Raw genomic sequence first — 23,739 nt, forward strand, 5'->3', positions numbered from 1 at the left:
GGAAGTACTCTCAAATTGAAATGTATTACCACCCCATCTGTATAGCACATTCCTTGGTTCCTCCTCTGTGGTCCACTTACGCATCCTATGATGTATATTAGAAAACGCAATTGTCATTTATTCACTACATTCAAGTCTCTGTAAGAGACTTGAAGGATTTGGCAACAGAAACGCAGCATAGATAAATATAGAGTATATATATGTATTTTTTTTTATATATATATTAAAATATACAATTATAAATACCAACAGGTCTCTTAATATAGGTTCACAGTAACATTGGAATTCAAGGAAAATAAGGTAACATTAGAGTCCTTGCCCTGGGACTGAGATAGGAGCGAGGTGGAGTGCCCTTGAACATTAGAGATACTGTTGTGTATAACCACCTTTCTCTCTGCAACCCCTGTGGGGGTGGGGGTGGGGAGGGAATAGTAAACAAAGCGGAAGAAAAAGGAACAGAGAATAGTCAGGAGCTCAGTCTGTATGCCTCACGCGTGTGCTTCCGTTGCCTCCCTTAAGTTTCTTTTGCTGCGTCTACCATGCGGCCTGCAAAGAATCAGGTGACTAGTCCTCCAAGAATTTGGTCATCAGCCAGTTGTCATCTGCAGCAGTCATGGAAGTTTGTCACTAGTGGATGGCGCTCGGCTAGCGGCTAAACTGTTGAAAAGCCCAAAGGCGTCTAAATTTCTCACTTGGTTGATGTGTTAATTGCTCAAAAAAAGTGTTTCTCAACTTAGTCCCGCTGGACTCCTAAAACACTAAGTACATATTTTTCCTGTATCAACCCCACCCAAAGTACACAAACATATTTTGAGCACATTGATCATAGATACAGGACCCCCCAAGACCAGACTTGGCCCACATTGGAACAATGGGACTTCATAAAGCTAAACTACAGCCCCTGGTTTATCTTCTCTGGCTTTCAACAGAGCTTATCAATTAATTCTCATGCCCTGAGAGAATGCCTGCTCTTCTCCTGTGTCTAGTGACCATAGCACAAAGCACATATTTTTTCAGATCAAAATGTTATCCTGGATTTGTGTACCTGGTTTGTCCAATTGTGATTTTATATAGCCACTCATAAACCTTCTCCTCTGCCCTTGGATTAAGTCCTTATCTTATCAATAAATCCCTAACTAGTAAAATCCTGAGCCATGGTAAGAAAGTGGAGTAGCTAGTTTTTTTGTTGTTGCTAAAATTTCATGCTTGCCCATTCCACCACATACCTGTCCATTTTTAATAGACTGCCCCTCCCCCCACATCAATCCCCCCTTTGGATCCTGGTTTGACTACTCAAAGCAGGGTTCACACCTAGGCCTTCAGTGATCTTACCTTGCTTCACGCTGGGGTTGTGTTGGGTATGACCTATCCTATGGATCAGCGTAAGGTTGGGAGTCACTTTCTGCAAACATATCCTTCCAATGCCAATTAGACAGGACAAACTACAACACACAACCAGAAAGACAAATGCCAGACCTAGTAAAATACCCACTAGGCCTTTTACCTATGATAGATTAGGCAGCCATGCAGTTAGCCAATTAAACCAGCCTTTATCCTCTACCTTAAATTGTTCCCAGTTCTGCAATGCTTTGGCCAAAGATGTTATATGTGCTTGTTGGTCAGAGAAGGCATTAGGAATATAAGTACAACACTCCTGACCAATGATGGCAAGAAGATAGTCAAGTGCCATCCGATGTTGGATGGCTACAATAGGTGTTGCTCAATCTCTAGTGAATGTGATTGAGTAACTGCCGTTGTTTCATTACCCATAGTTTCAATAAGGGTGGATAACTGTCTTGTAATTTGGATTAACCTACCTACTCCATAAGCAAGTATAAGGATCATACCGGAGCATTTCTCTTTGATCGGGTAGAAGGTAATTCAGAAAGGATTCCCATAGGGGGTAATAGAAACACAATGTAACAAGTCCCTGACTTTAACTTAACCATTTCAAGATGTTGCCTCCAGAATTTCTAAAGCTAAAGTTTTTATAATAATTTTATATGCACATTTCATATGTAAAGACACACCCAAAATTCACACACATAATCAAACACACAGTCTGGGGCCCCAAACACACCACACTCATATCTATCACATATTCAATAAGTACTATTAAGGTACATATATTCAAAAATGTGAAACCCTATATCTCCCCAAGCCAAACTGCGAGGTCTAGCATGAATTAGCTTGCTAGGGCAACGCAACGAACAGCTCGGGAAAACCGCACTGTGTTTTAAACAAAGAAGAATGGAAAATGTATACATAAGGTAAATATATGATCTATTTAGTTTCCCTAAGTCCAGTTTAACCAACAAATTGCTTAAAGAGTACCCATGGTATGCTTGATTTCGCAGCTGAGAAACCAAGCAAATCCTATCCACTGTCCTAGATAAAGCCTTCTCCAAGTAATTTATGTGAATTTGCTGGCCAAGTAAACATAAGTACAAAAAGAAGAGCTTCCAAGGAAGCACAGGTTATAGAGATACTCTGGACACACCGGCACTCTTGGGGTATAAAGGTCGGGAAAATGCAAAGAAAGACAGTATCGCAACTAGAAAAGATTAAAACTTAGATATGTAAGGCACATCAAAATCCTTAGATGTCCCTAAAATAAGAGAACCTCAATATTACTAAACTTAGAATATTTCTCTATACCCAGAAGTATTGGGCATAGTAACCTAGAATTGAATGCACTAAGGTGTAGAATAAATGCAAAGTGTAAACCCTATGAAACCCAAATACATGCATAAAGGTGATGCGAGCAATGAATGTACACAGGACATATTTCTTCTTCTCTGAGTGCAGTGCAAGAACCAAATTCTCAAAATAAAATTAAATCGTTAAAACAACTCAAGATAATAATAAAAATGTAAAGCACTGCCACATGTGTGCCATGCCTATAACCTACTACAGGTGTCACAGTACATATAAATACAGGAGAAACAAATAGTTCCTGGCAATACCTGTAGAGGATCCTTTGAAGATCTGCAGTGCTACTATAAATAGCTTGCATGGTGTAGGTGTATTTTTTGGGAGAAAAGCAATCATAAATCAAGTGTTTCTAAACCATAATACAGGTTTGTTAAATTATATAAACACAAGAGTTACATAATTAAGAGAAAAATGTGAAAAAACAGATAAATTACATAAACCCAACATTAACACCTAAATAGAGTAAAATCTCTTAACAATAATGTATCATAAAACATATGAAAACAATTGACAATATAAAAACAATAAAAATGTAAAGGAAGGTGTGGACTAGCTGGTAACTCTTCTGATGGTAGATTCGCAACAGTCTCTCTGCTTCTCAAATTCTCAACCGTAGGAGTGAGCATGATCAGGAGTAAACCAAAGTTATTATCTTGATGTCTTGTGAAGCTTTAAAGGTATGCATGTGTCCTTTTGATTGGAGTCATAAAAGGTCAGAGAAATATGACTGTCCATAGATTTCATGTATGCAGTCTGGATCGGTCCCCTGTCTGCCTGATGCAATCTGCAGTCCTCAGCTTCTACCATCTACAACATAATCAGAAGCAAAACCACATTAATACAATTTCCAAGTGACCAAAAGGCAAGGGGCTTCCATCTTCCAGGGGTAATTTAAAATGGAGTCATAGTAATTCTAGGTAATACAGCTGGCACATATTGGTGTCTGATGTTTGTACCTATATGGATAAGAAGCATAGGGAAGTGGTCAGTAGGTTTTAGTATTTTATCGAGAGAGGTGGTGACGTCACGAATCCTGGCTCCAGGGAGACAGCAGACCTCCCTCGACTGCAAATCTGGTCTACAAATTGGACCCTCGGTTCCTCGCAGCATGGAGTCCCCGATGACTACCACTCTGCGCTCCTTCCGGGGGGGATGATCAGCGTGGTTTGGAGTCAAAGTTGTGCGCTGGGTGTCTTCCCGAGCTTCTCCGCTACCTCCTCGGTAGTAATATCCTGCAAGACGTGGTATCTGTTGTTCAGATTGAGTTGTGGTGAAGAAGTAGAGCTGCCCTGTTTGGGACAAAAAGAAGAAAAAGGAAGTGAGAAAAGGGGGGGGGGGGGGTTTCTACGTTTTCCCGTGGAGGAGGTTACCAGCTGCCAGGGACCGGTATCTCCTATCATTTCTTGCACCCCGATCGTGGAATTTATAACTGGAGACCTGGGTGTCTCGAGGATGGATCTGTCATGGGTCAGCTCTGCCAAATGGGAAACCTCCTTGATGGCTTCGTCGATGAAGACTTCATCCTCCCTGATGCTCCTCAAGCGCTGCACCTCCTCCCTGAGACTCCATAGTTCCAGTAGGATGTCCTTGTTCTGCTGCTCCATCTCCTCTGTCTGCGTAGAAACTGTGACGTGGTTTAGGGGGGCGGTCTCGGTCTGCACAGCAACCTCTGCCCTCCGTCCAGTGCCATCCTTCTCCTTCTGCACCATCCCCTGGATCTCGCCGGACGTTGGCGTGATGAACTGGATGGTAGTCTTGGTACTCCTCGTCCTCCCTGCCATATCCAAAGGAAGAGAGATTAGGTGTAAAATAGAAAAGCAATGAGAATAACAGAAACCCGTGCAGAACTTATACCTTGAACGGGGAGACCTTGACCAGGACTTCAGCGGAACGAGATTTGGGAGTAATCATTAGTGCAGACATGAAATCTGCCAATCAGGTGGAGAAGGCTTCCTCAAGGGCAAGGCAGATGCTGGGTTGCATCCGTAGAAGTTTTGTCAGCAGAAAGCCTGCTGTCATTATGCCATTGTACAGGGCCATGGTGAGACCTCATCTGGAATACTGCGTGCAATTCTGGAAGCCACACTACCGCAAAGACGTGCAGAGGGTCGAGTCGGTCCAAAGAATGGCCACCAGAATGGTCTCAGGGCTTAAAGGTCTCCCGTACGAAGCAAGACTAGACAATTTGCAGCTCTACACTCTAGAGGAGCGCAGGGAGAGGGGAGACATGATTGAGACGTTTAAATATGTCACCGGACGTATAGAAGTGGAAGATAACATCTTCCTTCTTAGAGGCCCCTCAACCACAAGAGGGCACCCGCTCAAACTCAGGGGCGGAAAATTTCAGGGCGACACCAGGAAGTATTTCTTCACGAAGCGAGTGATTGATCGGTGGAACGGGCTTCCAGTGCAGGTGATCGAGGCCAGCAGCGTGCCAGATTTTAAGAATAAATGGGACGCCCATGTGGGATCCCTAAGAGGGTCAGGGCAAAACACTAGCTAATCTTAAGGGGAGGGTCTATAGTGGGCAGACTTGATGGGCCTTGGCCCTTTTCTGCCGTCATCTTTCTATGTTTCTATGATGTTCAGACTCCAATGGTATAAGGTTTATACTAAGCCAGCATTTTTCTTTATTAATTAGTAGTTCGCTCTTCCATCAAATTACCAAAATAAAATTAATATACGGGTTTTAATTTGTGCCCAATCAATGAGGAATCTATTAATTCCTGTAGTAACATAATTCAGAAATAGCTTACCTTATCTGTAGTTATCTCTGAAGGCATTCCATATCTGGAGACAGTTCATTCAGTGGCATTGTAATCACTTACCCACGTGTTTCTGTAATAATTGTAAATTCATAAATAAAAGATGTGAAATACCACAACTATTAAATTGCAAATTCATTAATATCTAAATGAGAAAATTAAACTTTCCATTTGAATGAACTACTGTCGCTATAGAAGGTCCCTATCCTAAAGAGCTTATCTGTCAAAAGTTTAACCTAACACTCTGCTCAGTGTCAGCTCTGCCGTACAATTGATAATTGTCAGCATGTTCTGTTGGCTTAACCAGCGTCAGCAAAAGCCTATGGAAGATTGCATCCATCGTATCATAATAGTAACTCCATTTTATGAAGACAATTCACACCCCATATAATATTCACCAGTATTTTAACCAATTTACAGAAAGATATGGGTACATAACTTCTATTGTTGTTATTTTCTAAACCAAGTCTCAAATTTATAAATATAAGAGGTTATAAAGATAAGAGGTTAAAATCCTTATCCTCTCTCTCCAAACTCAATCACATAAGGGGCCAAAATCTAAAACACAGGCTAAGTCGCAGGACAAATTTTTTTATTAAGATACTTAGTCATAGTAGAAATATAGATCCTTCCTTACCCTTAGACACCAGTGGCACGGTCAGGCACTTGTGTAGAGCGCCCTGCTCCAACCTAGCCTTGCAAAAAAAGCTACTGGGGGAGGGGGTCTATGTGAGCTTTCGGGGGGTGGGGGTTTGGGGTTTGTGGGGGGGTCTAATGACATATGCATAGTCAGCATGTAACTGTGAGCATATACTTTATAAAGTTGCCCTGAGTCTGGAAGAGCATTCATTGTATTTCATAATAACCTAGATTATGAAGACTTTCTGAAGAAATGGAATCACCTCAGGAAAAATGAAAGGGGAACCTTTCAGTTATATGAATTTGCCATAAATTAAGCACCAAATCCTGTTGATTGTGGGCGATTCCACTTAAAAGACAATGCTACCCTTCTTAATCTCTGATACTTGACTGGAAGGGTTCTAGAGTAGACAGGAGCTGCCATCTCTGTTTTGATGGAAGAGTAGGACAGATGGAAACCCAGGTGTTAAGGTTTTATGAAGTGAGCAAGTGTATTTATTACAAGCTGTCACTGGGCTAAAGTCCTGGCCTTACAATCACTATATAACACATATGCATACCTATGGTATTCTGCATCCCTTGCAGTTTTCAAAATGAGGTCGAGACCTGAGGAACCAGTCAGATTGGCATTGGAAGGGCAGCGCAATCATGGCCATCACAGGTTGTCCACTCCAGAGTTGAATGGTATCTATGATGAGCTTCAAGAGCCAGGCAAAGAGGAGGATGTACCAGGAAGAGGAAAACCCAAGGGTACAGCTCCGTTCCAATACTGTCGGTACCAGCTCTGACAAACCCTTTGCTGAAATGGCTAGTAAGTCAGAGGCCCTGAAAAAAAAAAACAACACAAAAAACCCACAGTGAAGATTCCCTGGTCAGTTGCGCTTAACCACTACTTGAATAAAACAATCTGCTCTATTCAGTACATCCTGTAGGCTTTCACAACACTGATGGAGCATCTGCGGAGATAGTTACGCATTTTTTGTAGTGGCTGTCTCCACCTGAGTCTTTGCTTCCTTCCTTTCCTTTCCTGTCCTCCTCCTCCTCTTTTCTGTCCATCTTCTGCCACTCTTAAGGCTGCCTAGAACAGGATAAGACATGAGAGGTTTGTTTCCCAGACTTTACTCAGACGAGTCTTCTGCATTTGTGTTTCATAAGTAACAAATCATCAAGACCAGATGATATTTACTCAAGATTTCTAAAAGCACTCAGTTCTGAAACTACAGACCTACTTCTACAAAATAAGCAGAACACAACACAAATCGGGAATGCGTTAGCACATTTTCCTTAAATATGAGCAACAGAACCATGTCAAGGTCCATTCCCATGTCTTATGGCATTCACACACATTCATACCTGGAGGCACCTATTCTCCTTCCCTTGCCTTACTTGGCTAGAAGAAAACAGTGGCACCGAAAGTGCCATCTTTACTGAGACACCACTGTGGGAGAAGCAGGTGCCTTCACACTTTCACATACACTTGCACACTCACATGTACACACATGCATACTCTAGAGGTGTATTGAGGCCAGCAGGGCTATAATACAGCTCCAGGTTTATAAAATATAAGAGAAACCCAAAAACACTCTGGAGTGACAATGTTCCTAAATGGACTTTATTTGAAAGTGTCAAAGTTCCAAAGGTACACTGAAATCATCCACATAAAATAATTCCATCCACATAAAAATAAATCATCCACATAAAAACTTTAAAGGACCTAGTACGCTAGGGATACAGGACCCAACACGGTCCGCGTTTCAACAAAAAGTCTTCTTCAGGGATCCCTGGGGGTCCTATAAAGGTGAATACGTGGGAAACAATTGTGTGGTGAGCCGGAAGTGAGACACTGCTTGCATTTGCAATAGAAAGAACAATAATGTGATTTTTCAAAGTAAAGCACTATGAACATCGATGCTAAAACTCAAGCTGTAGTCTCCCTACTCAAAAGATCTTGAAGCAATGGGCCGGAAATTGCCTGATGATGTCACAAGCAGGGAAGACACAACCTGAATTTACTCATCCATCTTCTATAAGAAACCACTGGAAGGGCAAAACCAAAACAAAATATTTTCACCCTTGGCTCCTTTGGAAAGAACATGGATGCTAAAGCTCAAACTGTATTTTCCCTGTTCAAGAGATCATGAAGCAATAGACCAGAAATTGCCTGAAGATGGAAGACACAACCTGAATTTCCCCATCCATCTTCTATAAGAAACCACCGGAAGAGCAAAAACAAAACAAAATATTTCTACCCTTGGCTCCTTTGGAAAGAACATGGATGCTAAAGCTCGAGCTGTATTCTCCCTGCTCAAGAGATCATGAAAAAATGGGCCAGAAATTGCCTGATGATGTCACAAGCAGGGAAGATACAACCTGAACTTTCCAATCCATCTTTCAATAAGCAACTATGGAAGGGCAAAAATAAAAATTTCTTCCCAAATAGGTCAGCACAGTGAGGATTGATTCCAATGGTGAGGCTGCATTTTTTTTGCTCAGGAGATCATGAAGCAATGGGCCAAAAGTTGCCAGATGATGTCACAAGCAAGACAACTATAACCTGAACATTTTCATCCATCTTCAATATGCAACCACTTAAAAGGGTAAAGATAAAAATATTTTCTCCCTTAGCTCCTGGTTAGGAGAGCATCAGACAATGGTCCAAAAATTGCCTGATGATGTCACAAGAAGGAAAACTACAACCTGAGCTTTCTCATCCTTCTTCAATATGCTGCCACCGGGAATGCAATAATAAAAATATTTGTTCCCATAGTTTCTGCATCAAGAACATGGATGCTGAAGGTCAAGCTGATTTCAAATAACACAAGCTGCTCCAAAACTTTCTTTTTCCTGTTAAGTTTTAAGCTGTAGAATTAATAGATACAGAGTACTCCCATAGAACTGTGTAGGGGAACATTTCAACACAGCAAGACCCCTGAGGGAGAGTGTGGCACAGTGGTTCAAGCTACAGACTCAGCACCCTGAGGTTGTGGGTTCAAACCCACGCTGCTCCTTGTGACCTTGGGAAGTCACTTAATTCCTCCGTTGCCCCAGGTACATTAGATAGACAGGGAAAAATGCTCAAGTACAAGAATACATTTATGTAAACAGCATCATCCCCCTGCTACTGGAGACGGCCTCAGCTCCCTTCTGATCTCACCTCTTAGTTCCGTGCCCAGGAAATGATGTCAGAAAGGGGCCGAGGCTGGCGCAAGCAGCAAGTAGAAGATGCTACTTGAACACCTGTCCCCACGTACCTCTTCAAAGATTCACCTGTGTAAGCAGCTTGATGCCCCTGCTGCTGTAACCGGCCTCAGCTCCCTTCTGATCTCACCTCCTAGTTCCGTGCCAAGGAAATGATGTCAGAAAGGGGCCGAGGCTGGCACAAGCAGCACATGAAAGATGCTACTTGAACGCCTGTCCCCCATGTACCTCTTGAGAGTTTCGCCTGCGAAACCAACATCATCCCCCTGCTGCTGGAGCCAGCCTGAGCTCCCTTCTGATCTCACCTCCTAGTTCCGTGCCCAGGAAATGATGTCAGAAAGGGGCCGAGGCTGGCACAAGCAGCACATGGAAGATGCTACTTGAACGCCTGTCCCCATGTACCTCTTGAAAGATTCGCCTGCGTAAGCAGCATCATCCCCCTGCTGCTGGAGCAGGCCTCAGCTCCCTTCTGATCTCACCTCCTAGTTCCGTGCCCAGGAAATGATGTCAGAAAGGGGCCGAGGCTGGCACAAGCAGAACATGGAAGATGCTACCTGAACACCTGTCCCCAAGTACCTCTTGAAAGATTTGCCTCGTTTGCAGCATCAACCCCCTGCTGCTGGAGCAGGCCTCAGATCCCTTCTGATCTCACCTCCTAGTTCCGTGCCCAGGAAATGATGTCAGAAAGGGGCCGAGGCTGGCACAAGCAGCACATGGAAGATGCTACTTGAACGCCTGTCCCCACGTACCTCTTGAGAGTTTCGCCTGCGTAAGCAACATCATCCCCCTGCTGCTGGAGCCAGTCTCAGCTCCTTTCTGATTTCACCTCCTAATTCCGTGCGCAGGAAATGATGTCAGAAAGGGGCCGAGGCTGGCGCAAACAGCACATGGAAGATGCTACCTGAACGCCTGCCCCCAAGTACCTCTTGAAAGATTTGTCTCGTAAGCATCATCATCCCCCTGCTGCAGGCGACGGCCTCAGCTCCCTTCTGATCTCACCTCCGAATTCCGTGCCCAAAAAATGATGTCAGAAAGGGGCCGAGGCTGGCGCAAGCAACACGTTGAAGATGCCACTTGAACGCCTGTCCCCAAGTACCTCTTGAAAGATTTGGCTGCGTAAGCAGCATCATCCCCCTGCTGCTGGAGCCAGCCTCAGCTCCCTTCTGATCTCACCTCCTAGTTCCGTGCCCAGGAAATGATGTCAGAAAGGGGCCGAGGCAGGCACAAGCAGCACATGGAAGATGCTACCTGAACGCCTGTCCCCAAGTACCTCTTGAAAGATTTGTCTCGTAAGCAACATCATCCCCCTGCTGCTGGAGCCAGCCTCAGCTCCTTTCTGATCTCACCTCCTAATTCCGTGCCAAGGAAATGATGTCAGAAAGGGGCCGAGGCTGGCGCAAGCAGCAAGTAGAAGATGCTACTTGAACACCTGTCCCCACGTACCTCTTCAAAGATTCACCTGTGTAAGCAGCTTGATGCCCCTGCTGCTGTAACCGGCCTCAGCTCCCTTCTGATCTCACCTCCTAGTTCCGTGCCAAGGAAATGATGTCAGAAAGGGGCCGAAGCTGGCGCAAGCAGCACATGAAATATGCTACTTGAACGCCTGTCCCCCATGTACCTCTTGAGAGTTTCGCCTGCGAAACCAACATCATCCCCCTGCTGCTGGAGCCAGCCTGAGCTCCCTTCTGATCTCACCTCCTAGTTCCGTGCCCAGGAAATGATGTCAGAAAGGGGCCGAGGCTGGCACAAGCAGCACATGGAAGATGCTACTTGAACGCATGTCCCCATGTACATCTTGAAAGATTCGCCTGCGTAAGCAGCATCATCCCCCTGCTGCTGGAGCAGGCCTCAGCTCCCTTCTGATCTCACCTCCTAGTTCCGTGCCCAGGAAATGATGTCAGAAAGGGGCCGAGGCTGGCATAAGCAGAACATGGAAGATGCTACCTGAACACCTGTCCTCAAGTACCTCTTGAAAGATTTGCCTCGTTTGCAGCATCATCCCCCTGCTGCTGGAGCAGGCCTCAGATCCCTTCTGATCTCACCTCCTAGTTCCTTGCCCAGGAAATGATGTCAGAAAGGGGCCGAGGCTGGCACAAGCAGCACATGGAAGATGCTACTTGAACGCCTGTCCCCACGTACCTCTTGAGAGTTTCGCCTGCGTAAGCAACATCATCCCCCTGCTGCTGGAGCCAGCCTCAGCTCCTTTCTGATTTCACCTCCTAATTCCGTGCCCAGGAAATGATGTCAGAAAGGGGCCGAGGCTGGCGCAAACAGCACATGGAAGATGCTACCTGAACGCTTGCCCCCAAGTACCTCTTGAAAGATTTGTCTCGTAAGCATCATCATCCCCCTGCTGCAGGAGACGGCCTCAGCTCCCTTTCTGATCTCACCTCCGAATTCCGTGCCCAAAAAATGATGTCAGAAAGGGGCCGAGGCTGGCGCAAGCAACACGTTGAAGATGCCACTTGAACGCCTGTCCCCAAGTACCTCTTGAAAGATTCGGCTGCGTAAGCAGCATCATCCCCCTGCTGCTGGAGCCAGCCTCAGCTCCCTTCTGATCTCACCTCCTAGTTCCGTGCCCAGGAAATGATGTCAGAAAGGGGCCGAGGCTGGCACAAGCAGCACATGGAAGATGCTACCTGAACGCCTGCCCCCAAGTACCTCTTGAAAGATTTGTCTCGTAAGCAACATCATCCCCCTGCTGCTGGAGCCAGCCTCAGCTCCTTTCTGATCTCACCTCCTAATTCCGTGCCCAGGAAATGATGTCAGAAAGGGGCCGAGGTTGGCGCTAACAGCACATGGAAGATGCTACCTGAACGCCTGCCCCCAAGTACCTCTTGAAAGATTTGTCTCGTAAGCATCATCATCCCCCTGCTGCAGGAGCCAGCCTCAGCTCCCTTCTGATCTCACCTCCTAGTTCCGTGCCCAGGAAATGATGTCAGAAAGGGGCCGAGGCTGGCGCAAGCAGCACGTTGAAGATGCTACCTGAACGCCTGTCCCCAAGTACCTCTTGAGGGATTCGCCTATGTAAGCAGCATCATCCCCCTGCTGCTGGAGCCAGCCTCAGCTCCCTTCTGATCTCACCTCCTAGTTCCGTGCCCAGGAAATGATGTCAGAAAGGGGCCGAGGCTGGCGCAAGCAGCACATGAAAGATGCTACTTGAACGCCTAACCCCACGTACCTCTTGAGAGTTTCGCCTGCGAAAGCAACATCATCCCCCTGCTGCTGGAGCCAGCCTCAGATCCCTTCTGACCTCACCTCCTAGTTCCGTGCCCAGGAAATGATGTCAGAAAGGGGCCGAATTGACACAAGCAGCACATGGAAGATGCTACTAGAACGCCTGTCCCCACGTACCTCTTGAAAGATTCACCTGCGTAAGCATCATCAACCCCCTGCTGCCGGAGACGGCCTCAACTCCTTTCTGATCTCACCTCCTAGTTCCGTGCCCAGGAAATGATGTCAGAAAGGGGCCGAGGCTGGCGCAAGCAGCACATGAAAGATGCTACTTGAACACCTGTCACCACGTACCTCTTGAAAGATTCGGCTGCGTAAGCATCATCATCCCCCTGCTGCTGGAGCCGGCCTCAGCTCCCTTCTGATCTCACCTCCTAGTTCCGTGCCCAGGAAATGATGTCAGAAAGGGGCCGAGGCTGGCGCAAGCAGCACGTTGAAGATGCTACTAGAACACCTGTCCCCACGTACGTCTTGAAAGATTCGGCTGCGTAAGCATCATTATCCCACTGCTGCTGGAGCCGGCCTCAGCTCCCTTCTGATCTCACCTCCTAGTTCCGTGCCCAGGAAATGATGTCAGAAAGGGGCCGAGGCTGGCGCAAGCAGCACATGAAAGATGCTACTTGAACCCCTGTCCCCATTTACCTCTTGAGAGATTCGCCTGCGTAAGCAGCATCATCCCCCTGCTGTTGGAGCAAGCCTCAGCTCCTTTCTGATCTCACCTCCTAGTTCCGTGCCCAGGAAATGATGTCAGAAAGGGGCCGAGGCTGGCACAAGCAGAACATGGAAGATGCTACCTGAACACCTGTCCCCAAGTACCTCTTGAAAGATTTGCCTCGTTTGCAGCATCATCCCCCTGCTGCTGGAGACGGCCACAGCTCCCTTCTGATCTCATCTCCTAGTTCCGTGCCCAGGAAATGATGTCAGAAGGGGGCCGAGGCTGGCGCAAGCAGCACATGAAAGATGCTACTTGAACGCCTGTCCCCCATGTACCTCTTGAGAGTTTCGCCTGCGTAAGCAACATCATCCCCCTGCTGCTGGAGCCAGCCTCGGCTCCTTTCTGATTTCACCTCCTAATTCCGTGGCCAGGAAATGTTGTCAGAAAGGGGCCGAGGCTGGCGCAAACAGAACATTGAAGATGCTACCTGAACGCCTGCCCCCAAGTACCTCTTGAGAGTTTCGCCTGCAAAAGCAACATTATCCCCCTGCTGCTGGAGCCGGCCTCAGCTCTCTTCTGATCTCACCTCCTAGTTCTGTGCCCAGGAAATGATGTCAGAAAGGGGCCGAGGCTGGCGCAAGCAGCACTTTGAAGATGCTACCTGAACGCCTGTCCCCAAGTACCTCTTGAGGGATTCGCCTATGTAAGCAGCATCATCCCCCTGCTGCTGGAGCCAGCCTCAGCTCCCTTCTGATCTCACCTCCTAGTTCTGTGCCCAGGAAATGATGTCAGAAAGGGGCCGAGGCTGGCACAAGCAGCACATGGAAGATGCTACCTGAACGCCTGCCCCCAAGTACCTCTTGAAAGATTTGTCTCGTAAGCATCATCATCCCCCTGCTGCAGGCGACGGCCTCAGCTCCCTTCTGATCTCACCTCCAAATTCCGTGCCCAAAAAATGATGTCAGAAAGGGGCCGAGGCTGGCGCAAGCAACACGTTGAAGATGCCACTTGAACGCCTGTCCCCAAGTACCTCTTGAAAGATTTGGCTGCGTAAGCAGCATCATCCCCCTGCTGCTGGAGCCAGCCTCAGCTCCCTTCTGATCTCACCTCCTAGTTCCGTGCCCAGGAAATGATGTCAGAAAGGGGCCGAGGCTGGCACAAGCAGCACAAGGAAGATGCTACCTGAACGCCTGTCCCCAAGTACCTCTTGAGGGATTCGCCTATGTAAGCAGCATCATCCCCCTGCTGCTGGAGCCAGCCTCAGCTCCCTTCTGATCTCACCTCCTAGTTCCGTGCCCAGGAAATGATGTCAGAAAGGGGCCGAGGCTAGCACAAGCAGCACATGGAAGATGCTACTTGAACGCCTGTCCCCATGTACCTCTTGAAAGATTCACCTGCGTAAGCATCATCAACCCCCTGCTGCTGGAGCCAGCCTCAACTCCTTTCTGATCTCACCTCCTAGTTCCGTGCCCAGGAAATGATGTCAGAAAGGGGCTGAGGCTGGCGCAAGCAGCACATGAAAGATGTTACTTGAATGCCTGTCCCCATGTACCTCTTGAGAGTTTCATCTGCGAAAGCAACATCATCCCCCTGCTGCTGGAGCCAGCCTCAGCTCCCTTCTGATCTCACCTCCTAGTTCCGTGCCCAGGAATTGATGTCAGAAAGGGGCCAAGGCTGGCGCAAGCAGCACGTTGAAGATGCTACTTGAACGCCTGTCCCCACGTACCTCTTGAAAGATTCACCTGCGTAAGCATCATCAACCCCCTGCTGCTGGAGCCAGCCTCAACTCCTTTCTGATCTCACCTCTTAGTTCCGTGCCCAGGAAATGATGTCAGAAAGGGGCCGAGGCTGGCGCAAGCAGCACATGAAAGATGCTACTTGAACGCCTGTCCTCATGTACCTCTTGAAAGATTCACCTGCGTAAGCATCATCAACCCCCTGCTGCTGGAGCCAGCCTCAACTCCTTTCTGATCTCACCTCCTAGTTCCGTGCCCAGGAAATGATGTCAGAAAGGGGCCGAGGCTGGCACAAGCAGAACATGGAAGATGCTACCTGAACACCTGTGCCCAAGTACCTCTTGAAAGATTTGCCTCGTTTGCAGCATCATCCCCCTGCTGCTGGAGATGGCCACAGCTCCCTTCTGATCTCACCTCTTAGATCCGTGCCCAGGAAATGATGTCAGAAAGGGGCCGAAGCTGGCGCAAGCAGCACATGAAAGATGCTACTTGAACACCTGTCACCACGTACCTCTTGAAAGATTCGGCTGCGTAAGCATCATCATCCCCCTGCTGCTGGAGCCGGCCTCAGCTCCCTTCTGATCTCACCTCCTAGTTCCGTGCCCAGGAAATGATGTCAGAAAGGAGCCGAGGCTGGCGCAAGCAGCACATGGAAGATGCTACCTGAACGCCTGTCCCCAAGTACCTCTTGAAAGATTTGTCTCGTAAGTATCATTAACCCCCTGCTGCTGGAGCCAGCCTCAACTCCTTTCTGATCTCACCTCCTAGTTCCGTGCCCAGGAAATGATGTCAGAAAGGGGCCGAGGCCGCCGCAAGCAGCACATGAAAGATGCTACTTGAACGCCTGTCCCCAAGTACCTCTTGAGTGATTCGCCTATGTAAGCAGCATCATCCCCCTGCTGCTGGAGCCAGCCTCAGCTCCCTTCTGATCTCACCTCCTAGTTCCGTGCCCAGGAAATGATGTCAGAAAGGGGCCGAGGCTGGCACAAGCAGCACATGGAAGATGCTACTTGAACGCCTGTCCCCATGTACCTCTTGAAAGATTCACCTGCGTAAGCATCATCAACCCCCTGCTGCTGGAGCCAGCCTCAACTCCTTTCTGATCTCACCTCCTAGTTCCGTGCCCAGGAAATGATGTGAGAAAGGGGCCGAGGCTGGCGCAAGCAGCACATGAAAGATGCTACTTGAACACCTGTCACCACGTACCTCTTGAAAGATTCGGCTGCGTAAGCATCATCATCCCCCTGCTGCTGGAGCCGGCCTCAGCTCCCTTCTGATCTCACCTCCTAGTTCCGTGCCCAGGAAATGATGTCAGAAAGGGGCCGAGGCTGGCGCAAGCAGCACATGAAAGATGCTACTTGAACACCTGTCACCACGTACCTCTTGAGAGATTCGCCTGCGAAAGCAACATCATCCCCCTGCTGCTGGAGCCAGCCTGAGCTCCTTTCTGATCTCACCTCCTAGTTCCGTGCCCAGGAAATGATGTCAGAAAGGGGCCGAGGCTGGCACAAGCAGCACATGGAAGATGCTTCTTGAACGCCTGTCCCCATGTACCTCTTGAAAGATTCACCTGCGTAAGCATCATCAACCCCCTGCTGCTGGAGCAGGCCTCAGCTCCCTTCTGATCTCACCTCCTAGTTCCGTGCCCAGGAAATGATGTCAGAAAGGGGCCGAGGCTGGCGCAAGCAGCACGTTGAAGATGCTACTTGAACACCTGTCCCCACGTACGTCTTGAAAGATTCGGCTGCGTAAGCATCATCATCCCACTGCTGCTGGAGCCGGCCTCAGCTCCCTTCTGATCTCACCTCCTAGTTCCGTGCCCAGGAAATGATGTCAGAAAGGGGCCGAGGCTGGCACAAGCAGCACATGGAAGATGCTACTTGAACGCCTGTCCCCACGTACCTCTTGAAAGATTCACCTGCATAAGCATCATCAACCCCCTGCTGCTGGAGCAGGCCTCAGCTCCCTTCTGATCTCTACTCCTAGTTCCGTGCCCAGAAAATGATGTCAGAAAGGGGCCGAGGCTGGCGCAAACAGCACATGGAAGATGCTACCTGAACGCCTGCCCCCAAGTACCTCTTGAAAGATTTGTCTCGTAAGCATCATCATCCCCCTGCTGCAGGAGACGGCCTCAGCTCCCTTCTGATCTCACCTCCGAATTCCGTGCCCAGAAAATGATGTCAGAAAGGGGCCGAGGCTGGCGCAAACAGCACGTTGAAGATGCCACTTGAACGCCTGTCCCCAAGTACCTCTTGAAAGATTCGGCTGCGTAAGCAGCATCATCCCCCTGCTGCTGGAGCCAGCCTCAGCTCCCTTCTGATCTCACCTCCTAGTTCCGTGCCCAGGAAATGATGTCAGAAAGGGGCCGAGGCTGGCACAAGCAGCACATGGAAGATGCTACTTGAACGCCTGTCCCCACGTACCTCTTGAGAGTTTCGCCTGCGTAAGCAACATCATCCCCCTGCTGCTGGAGCCAGCCTCAGCTCCTTTCTGATCTCACCTCCTAGTTCCGTGCCCAGGAAATGATGTCAGAAAGGGGCCGAGGCTGGCGCAAGCAGCACATGAAAGATGCTACTTGAACGCCTGTCCCCATGTACCTCTTGAGAGTTTCGCCTGCGAAAGCAACATCATCCCCCTGCTGCTGGAGCCAGCCTCAGCTCCCTTCTGACCTCACCTCCTAGTTCCGTGCTCAGGAAATGATGTCAGAAAGGGGCCGAGGCTGGCGTGGGAGTGGTGAAAACGTGTATCTTTAAAGTATGGTTTGTTGTTCTGATTGATCTTTGAAAAGTATATGGTTTTGCTATTTGGAAGTGAAAAGGTTTTGTTGCTTGGAAGTGTGATAGAACTTTAAGGATATACTGAAATTTGGGAGTATGATACATTCTTTAAAAAAGCTTCGATATATTTGGGGGCTAGTAGATGGGAGATAGGTTCAGAAGGATAAAAACAGCCATGGCACGAAACAGATAAAGGACAGAAGGGCTTCTCCTTCAGCTCTGAGGTTATGAGGGAATAGGGGGAAAGCGAAACTGTCATAGGCCTACCTTTGATGGATGGTCTTTCCACCATATGCCATTCCATTCACTCTGAAAAGTGCAGCCTGGATGAATAAAAATGAAACCTTTTACTTCTCTGACTTATCTCTTAGAGTTTTTGCTTTAACCTTCTCGTTCAAATACTTTCTTCTACTACCCCTACTCATTCACATGGCTACCTTTCACTCTCAGACTTTTCCATCTCAGTTTGACTCTATCTGACCATCATCTAATGGCTTTCACACTTAACCACAAAGTCTTTCCAAATCACCATCAACACATTAGGAATCTTCAGGCTATTGCCTCTTGCACTTTCATAACCCCAAACTCTCCTCTGCTTGAGATATTCTCTATCCTATCAGGTGTATAAAACGCCATCCTTTGCTGACCTGAATCTGCTACATATATTCCTGTGATTAAAATCCCATGCCCCTGCTGTCTTCATACATTCAAAATTCTTGCTGACCTCCTTCCAGTCTTGCTATTGCACTTGCCAAACACCCATTTAACAAACTGCTTGCCCCCAACTCTCGCCATTTCTGCCTCCACATACAAGGCCCTATCTCTTTACTTTCTGCCCAGACTATGACTTGAGTACTTCCATAAAATTAACAAATTGATCTTGAGTTCCCTATTAAGTCACTTCAATCTCCCCTTTCCACACATCATTTTTATGCCCTTATCCTTTATCTGTTGCATCTGACTCTTTTGATCATCATCTACTCCTTGTCACATTTGGGTTCTGTCTTGGCTTTCTTCTTATCTTTCCCATCACATGTTTAATTCATGCTCTGATAGATCCTTCTCCACTGCTATCCACCTATCAGTCAGCGTGCATTAGGGCTCTGTTTTGGAATCTCTTCTGTTCTTTCTATACAGTTACAAGATCCTTTATCCAAAATCCTTGGGACCAGTTTTTAGAATTATTTCAATATTAGGCAAACATTAAATACTTCAAGCACTTCAGACACAAACTTGTTCTAAGCTATTGCTAACTTTTACTAAACTGCGTTAAGAGGTTTCTTCCAATCACCACCCAAACCACATCCTTTTGCACTGTACATGTAGTAAATATTTACACATGTGGGAAATCCTATTTCATCTGGTCCAGTTTCAAGGAAAGACTCAAAAGGTGAGGGCTCTTCAGCTTGGAAAAGAGAAGGCTGAGGGGAGACAGGATTGAAGTCTACAAAATCCTGAGTGGAGTGGATCGATTTTTCACTCCATCAAAAATTACCAAGACTAGGGGGACACTCGATGAAATTGTAGGGAAATACTTCTAAAATCAATAGGAGGAAATACTTTTTCACTCAGAGAATAGTTACATTCTGGAACGCATTGCCAGAGGTTGTAATAAAGACAGAAAACGTAGCTGGTTTTAAGAAAGGTTTGGACAAATTCCTGGAGGAAAAGTCCATAGTCTGATATTAAGACACAGGGGAAGCCTCTGCTTAAAGGGGTCCCCAGACTCTGTATATCTTCATTAGAGGTCCCTGAAAAAATTTCATCAATTTCTGAGATGGTCAAGTGGGGAGCTCTGGACCACTTGACTTGGAATGACCATATGTGACCTATTGAGAGAAAAGGTGGGATATGTTGCTTATTTATACCACAAGATAGAGGGATATCAACTGCATAATTCTGCAAAATTTCAGCCTCAGATACGGACAAATTATGTCTTTTAACACATTTATCGATAAAAAAAGTAATTAAGTACCTTTTAGGCACTTGTGGGGTTTTTAGGCTGGAGAACATGAAAAACATCACAGTTGTGGAAAAAAATTGTATAGTCCCTTTCTACTGATCCTACAATACACAAAACTTTCAAAATGAAAGCCACCCAAATTTACCCCTCCAAACTTTTATAGTCGTTGTCTCTGTTATTTGTTACCCCACTTTGCTAAAATCAGGTTTTACTTGGATATTTAATATACACCTGCAAATTATGAATAGGACTTCTAAAACATGGGCCCAGGAGTGGTTCAAACCTTACTGTTTGTGACATGTTAAGTGCTATTAAACCTTACCTTTAAACTGCACTTTGGTTTGTGTTCATCTGTAGCTCCTTACGTCCCAGTCAGGGTTCCCTGGCGTGCTAGCACTATTCCCACGCCTTTTGTCTGCAATGTTTTGGGGTGCAACCACGAGTGTTGGGGCTGCTTTATCCCTCTCCTGGTGTTTTTCCATGACCGGCACCTCTTTGTATCTCTCGTAGTGGCTTGGAGTCTTCATGTCGGCATTGAGACCCTTTGACCCTCTTTTGCTGCTGCGAGGTCATCATGGCACCCTTGAGTCTTGGAATTCTATTGCCTCTGTGGCAGATGCCTGCCTGCTAACAAGTTAAAAACAATTCAATAAAAATGGATGGAAAGTCCTACCGTTAGGGTGAGCAATTGCTTCCCTCATTGATTTTAATGGACCTGAAGTAAATGAAGGAAGCAAAGTTTCCCAAATCTAAAATCAAATCACAAGGCTGATTGACACATACAGAAACTAAAGTCGGGCCTTACCAATCAGGAGCTGCGTTTCACAGCAGCTCCTGATTGGTGAAGCCGACTTTAGTACAGGAAGAGGATTTCCTTCACTCGCCAGCACTCCGGCTACCCTCTTCTGTCTTTCCAGCTGTCCTCTCCTGGTTGGCGGTTCGCGGTCGGAAAATACTGTGAATGACCAGGACCTCCGACCGCAAATTCGCAAAGCAGCACTGTACAAAAAGGGCCTGAATTGACATCAATTAAAAACTTCTCAGCAATAGAGTCAATTGGAAATATTTAGACCATAGTTAATCTCTATTTTGCACATCTTTCACATCCATCCATAATTCAATTACCATTAAAAAAATACATGAAGTAGACTAAGCAGCTCATTGTCAAAAAAGAAACCATCTAAAAAAGAGGCAGATACAGGTGTTTTTCTCACAAACCCCTTCCAAGAACAGATTCTATGCTGTTCAGCTGCAGTGTATATAAATCTCAAGGTGTGGTTTGGCTGGGCCTAGGACGGGCTTATGATCTGGACATGTGCTTCCAGAGGACGTAATAGGGTAGAGTACAGTACTGGGGTTTAAGAAAGGATTGGACAATTTTCTGCTGGAAAAGGGTTATAGAGGGGTATAGATAAGAGGATTACTGCACAGGTCCTAGACCTGTTGGGTTGCCGCATGACCGGACTGCTGGGCATGATGGACCTCAGGTCTGACCCAGCAGAGGCATTGCTTATGTTCTTATGGAGATCTTTCTGCAATAATTGAACATTTTAGAATACGTCCAGGGCACAATTTGGACCTCTGGAGCTAGATCTGTTTGAACAACGAATAAGTGCCAAAAAGGTACCCAAACTGGTCAATGACCTTCTCCCACCCACCCCCAAAGCTGTGAATGTGTTCTGCCCTGATATTATGTGAGTATCTGCTCAGTTTCTTGTATAAGAACAAGTGTTTGTAATAGATGTATAAGTTATGTGTGCTCTATCGACTTCAATTCCCTGAGAGCTAGGCTGCTTCCACAGAGCAGTCTGGGAGCGAGCAGTGGCCATATTGCAGAGCACACGGTTAGATGAGAACCTGAGTGTTGTATTCTCCCACCAGGGGAACCCAAGATCAGCCCCTTTTGTAAAAAAAAATGCAGTTGGGAAGAGGTAAGATAAGGACACTAGCACTATTTCTCAAGCTGAAAAGGAAACATTTCATGTGTCTCTGCCTTCTGCCTGTGAAATGAAACAAATCACTGTTTATTGATCAAGCGGTTTGTACCTGGGGACAGTCGATGTCTGCATTTCTTCATCGTTTCTGTGTCAACACATCTTGCAATAAGCTGAATGAACTCTTTCTCAGCTGTCTATTTCAATTATCTTTAACCAGATGCTCCAAAACATATGGCCCAAACAGAAATAAAAAATTAAAAACCTATTTCCTCTCTGGCTCATTCCACATGAAAAGAAGCTGCACTGAAGGCTGAGAAGCACCACTTGCTTTAAAGTCACATGGTATCTCATCTTCAGATACAATCTCATTTGTTCATGATCATGTTATTTGATTTCTTCATGGTTAGAATCAGAGAACATTAGGGCTGGAGGTGAATTCATACAAACATCTAGGACCATGAGTCAGCCGGAATGTTCTACTGCAGCATGAAGGAACTATGAAGGACTGAATTGCTCTAGACATGGGAATAAAGGAGGCCCAAAATCAGTGGCGTACCCGGAACCCGTAGGACACCCGGAACCCATCATTTTTTGACGCACACATCGCCATGTAAAAAAATATTTTTAGTAATAACCCTTGCTGGTCCGATGTGTTACCTTCCATCAAGCTGGAAAAACTGCTGGCCTCAGCAGCGATTCTGCTCTGTTGCCCGCAATTCCCCCTCCTGCTTTCTGTCTGCTGCAATCCACCCAGGAAGAAACAGGAAGCTGCATCATTGGCAGACGTGGAAAGCAAGAAGGGGAGCCACAGGCGACGTAGCTGAATCACTGCCGAAGCCGGAAGATTTATCAGCTTGACAAGGGACATCGGACCAGACGAGAAGGCTGGGAACATGCTGGGCCATGGGGGCTACCCAGAGCCTTGGGGTTGGGCCATGACTCCAAGGCCATGTCTGGCACCTTGGTACACCACTGCCCAAAATTATATAGGAAGGAAAAGCATAAAATAATCCAATAAATCACCAAAATATTAATCTCTTCTGATATTCAGGGGGGTAATTCCAGATCAGAAGCCCACTCAAACATTTAAGTGGAGAAAAATATCTCATTAAAGCCCATACAGGCTACGACCATACTGCTAGCACAAACGTACAAGCAAACGCAGTGGTCATATACCAGTCATAGGTTGAAAAAACTCCACTTACCGGTACTCATTACATCAGGCAGTGATCCAATCCACCCCAAATAGCAGGAATTGCAGAGTCTAAGGTTTAATTCATAGGGACAAGCAAACACAGTCACAAATAGCAAGAGGCAGGAAGCCTAACTTTACCAAGGGAGCTCTTCTCTCTCAATGAGAGTTTCAAATTTATTTCAAGGATGCTCTTTCCCTGAAAACAGCGAAAGAGAGGTGTCGAGGCAATGGACTGGGCCTGGAGTAGTTCAATGAGCGTGCCTTGACCCCGCAATCAGTATGTAACATGGTTTGTTATATGCCAGCTAGCTGCGGTTGTTGCATGCGGGGTTTTTATGTGCAAAAATATGAAATTTTGCCGCAGTTTGGTTTGTGGTGTATTATCTTTACGTGATTTTTATTTGTATGTCATGCCTAGTGTCCGCTATATGCTAGGTCAAGGATTTGAAAAAGAAAGCCAGAGACCTGCGCCTCCATCATCCGCGCTGGGTTCGTCCCATAAGGAAAAATCTGGCCAACACCCCAGGTATGCCCTACAGACTTGGGGTGATGTGAATAGCATAAATAGAATTTTTTGCCTTGTTAACTGTTCCTGCATCACTATTTTAAAAAGTTGATTGATTGTTGGCCAATTTTTAGCAGATACTTTCTTCATTTAACATATTTGGGTATTCTGGGGTGTTCAGGCGGTGTCTCAGTATCCACAGCACTGTTTTTAAAGAAATGTTCTGGCATGTTATTTTTTTCTCCCATATTCTTTCTGTTCAGATGCAAGCTTGGAGGAGGAAGATCAGAAGGAAGAGGAGGAGGAGGAGGAGGAGGATGAAGAGGAAGAGGAGGAGGATGCAGCAGCTACTGCTCCTGCTCCATACCACCCCTTTCTGATGCCGTGCAGGCGCACCCTTCCACCTTCCCAGCTGGGTCC

The 23,739-nt window shown here is 46.6% G+C and overlaps 1 long non-coding RNA gene across 3 annotated transcripts; it reads right to left on the reverse strand.

Moving 5' to 3' along the window:
- Positions 1–253: 253 nt before the first annotated feature.
- On the reverse strand, positions 254–23,607 carry LOC117348638. Of its 3 annotated transcripts, none has more exons than XR_004537015.1 (9): positions 22,825–23,607; positions 20,005–20,309; positions 17,987–18,042; positions 7,092–7,197; positions 6,680–6,944; positions 5,472–5,553; positions 4,153–4,489; positions 3,672–4,004; positions 254–3,522 (listed from the first exon to the last, which is right to left on the reverse strand). It is a non-coding gene; the product is annotated as an uncharacterized LOC117348638 (long non-coding RNA). The 3 variants fall into 3 exon arrangements; XR_004537014.1 differs by lacking the exon at positions 22,825–23,607 and adding an exon at positions 21,729–22,289; XR_004537016.1 differs by lacking the exons at positions 17,987–18,042; positions 22,825–23,607 and adding an exon at positions 21,729–22,289.
- Positions 23,608–23,739: the final 132 nt, after the last annotated feature.

Source organism: Geotrypetes seraphini, chromosome 14 (genome assembly GCF_902459505.1).
Source record: "Geotrypetes seraphini chromosome 14, aGeoSer1.1, whole genome shotgun sequence".
NCBI classification, from domain to species: domain Eukaryota; kingdom Metazoa; phylum Chordata; class Amphibia; order Gymnophiona; family Dermophiidae; genus Geotrypetes; species Geotrypetes seraphini.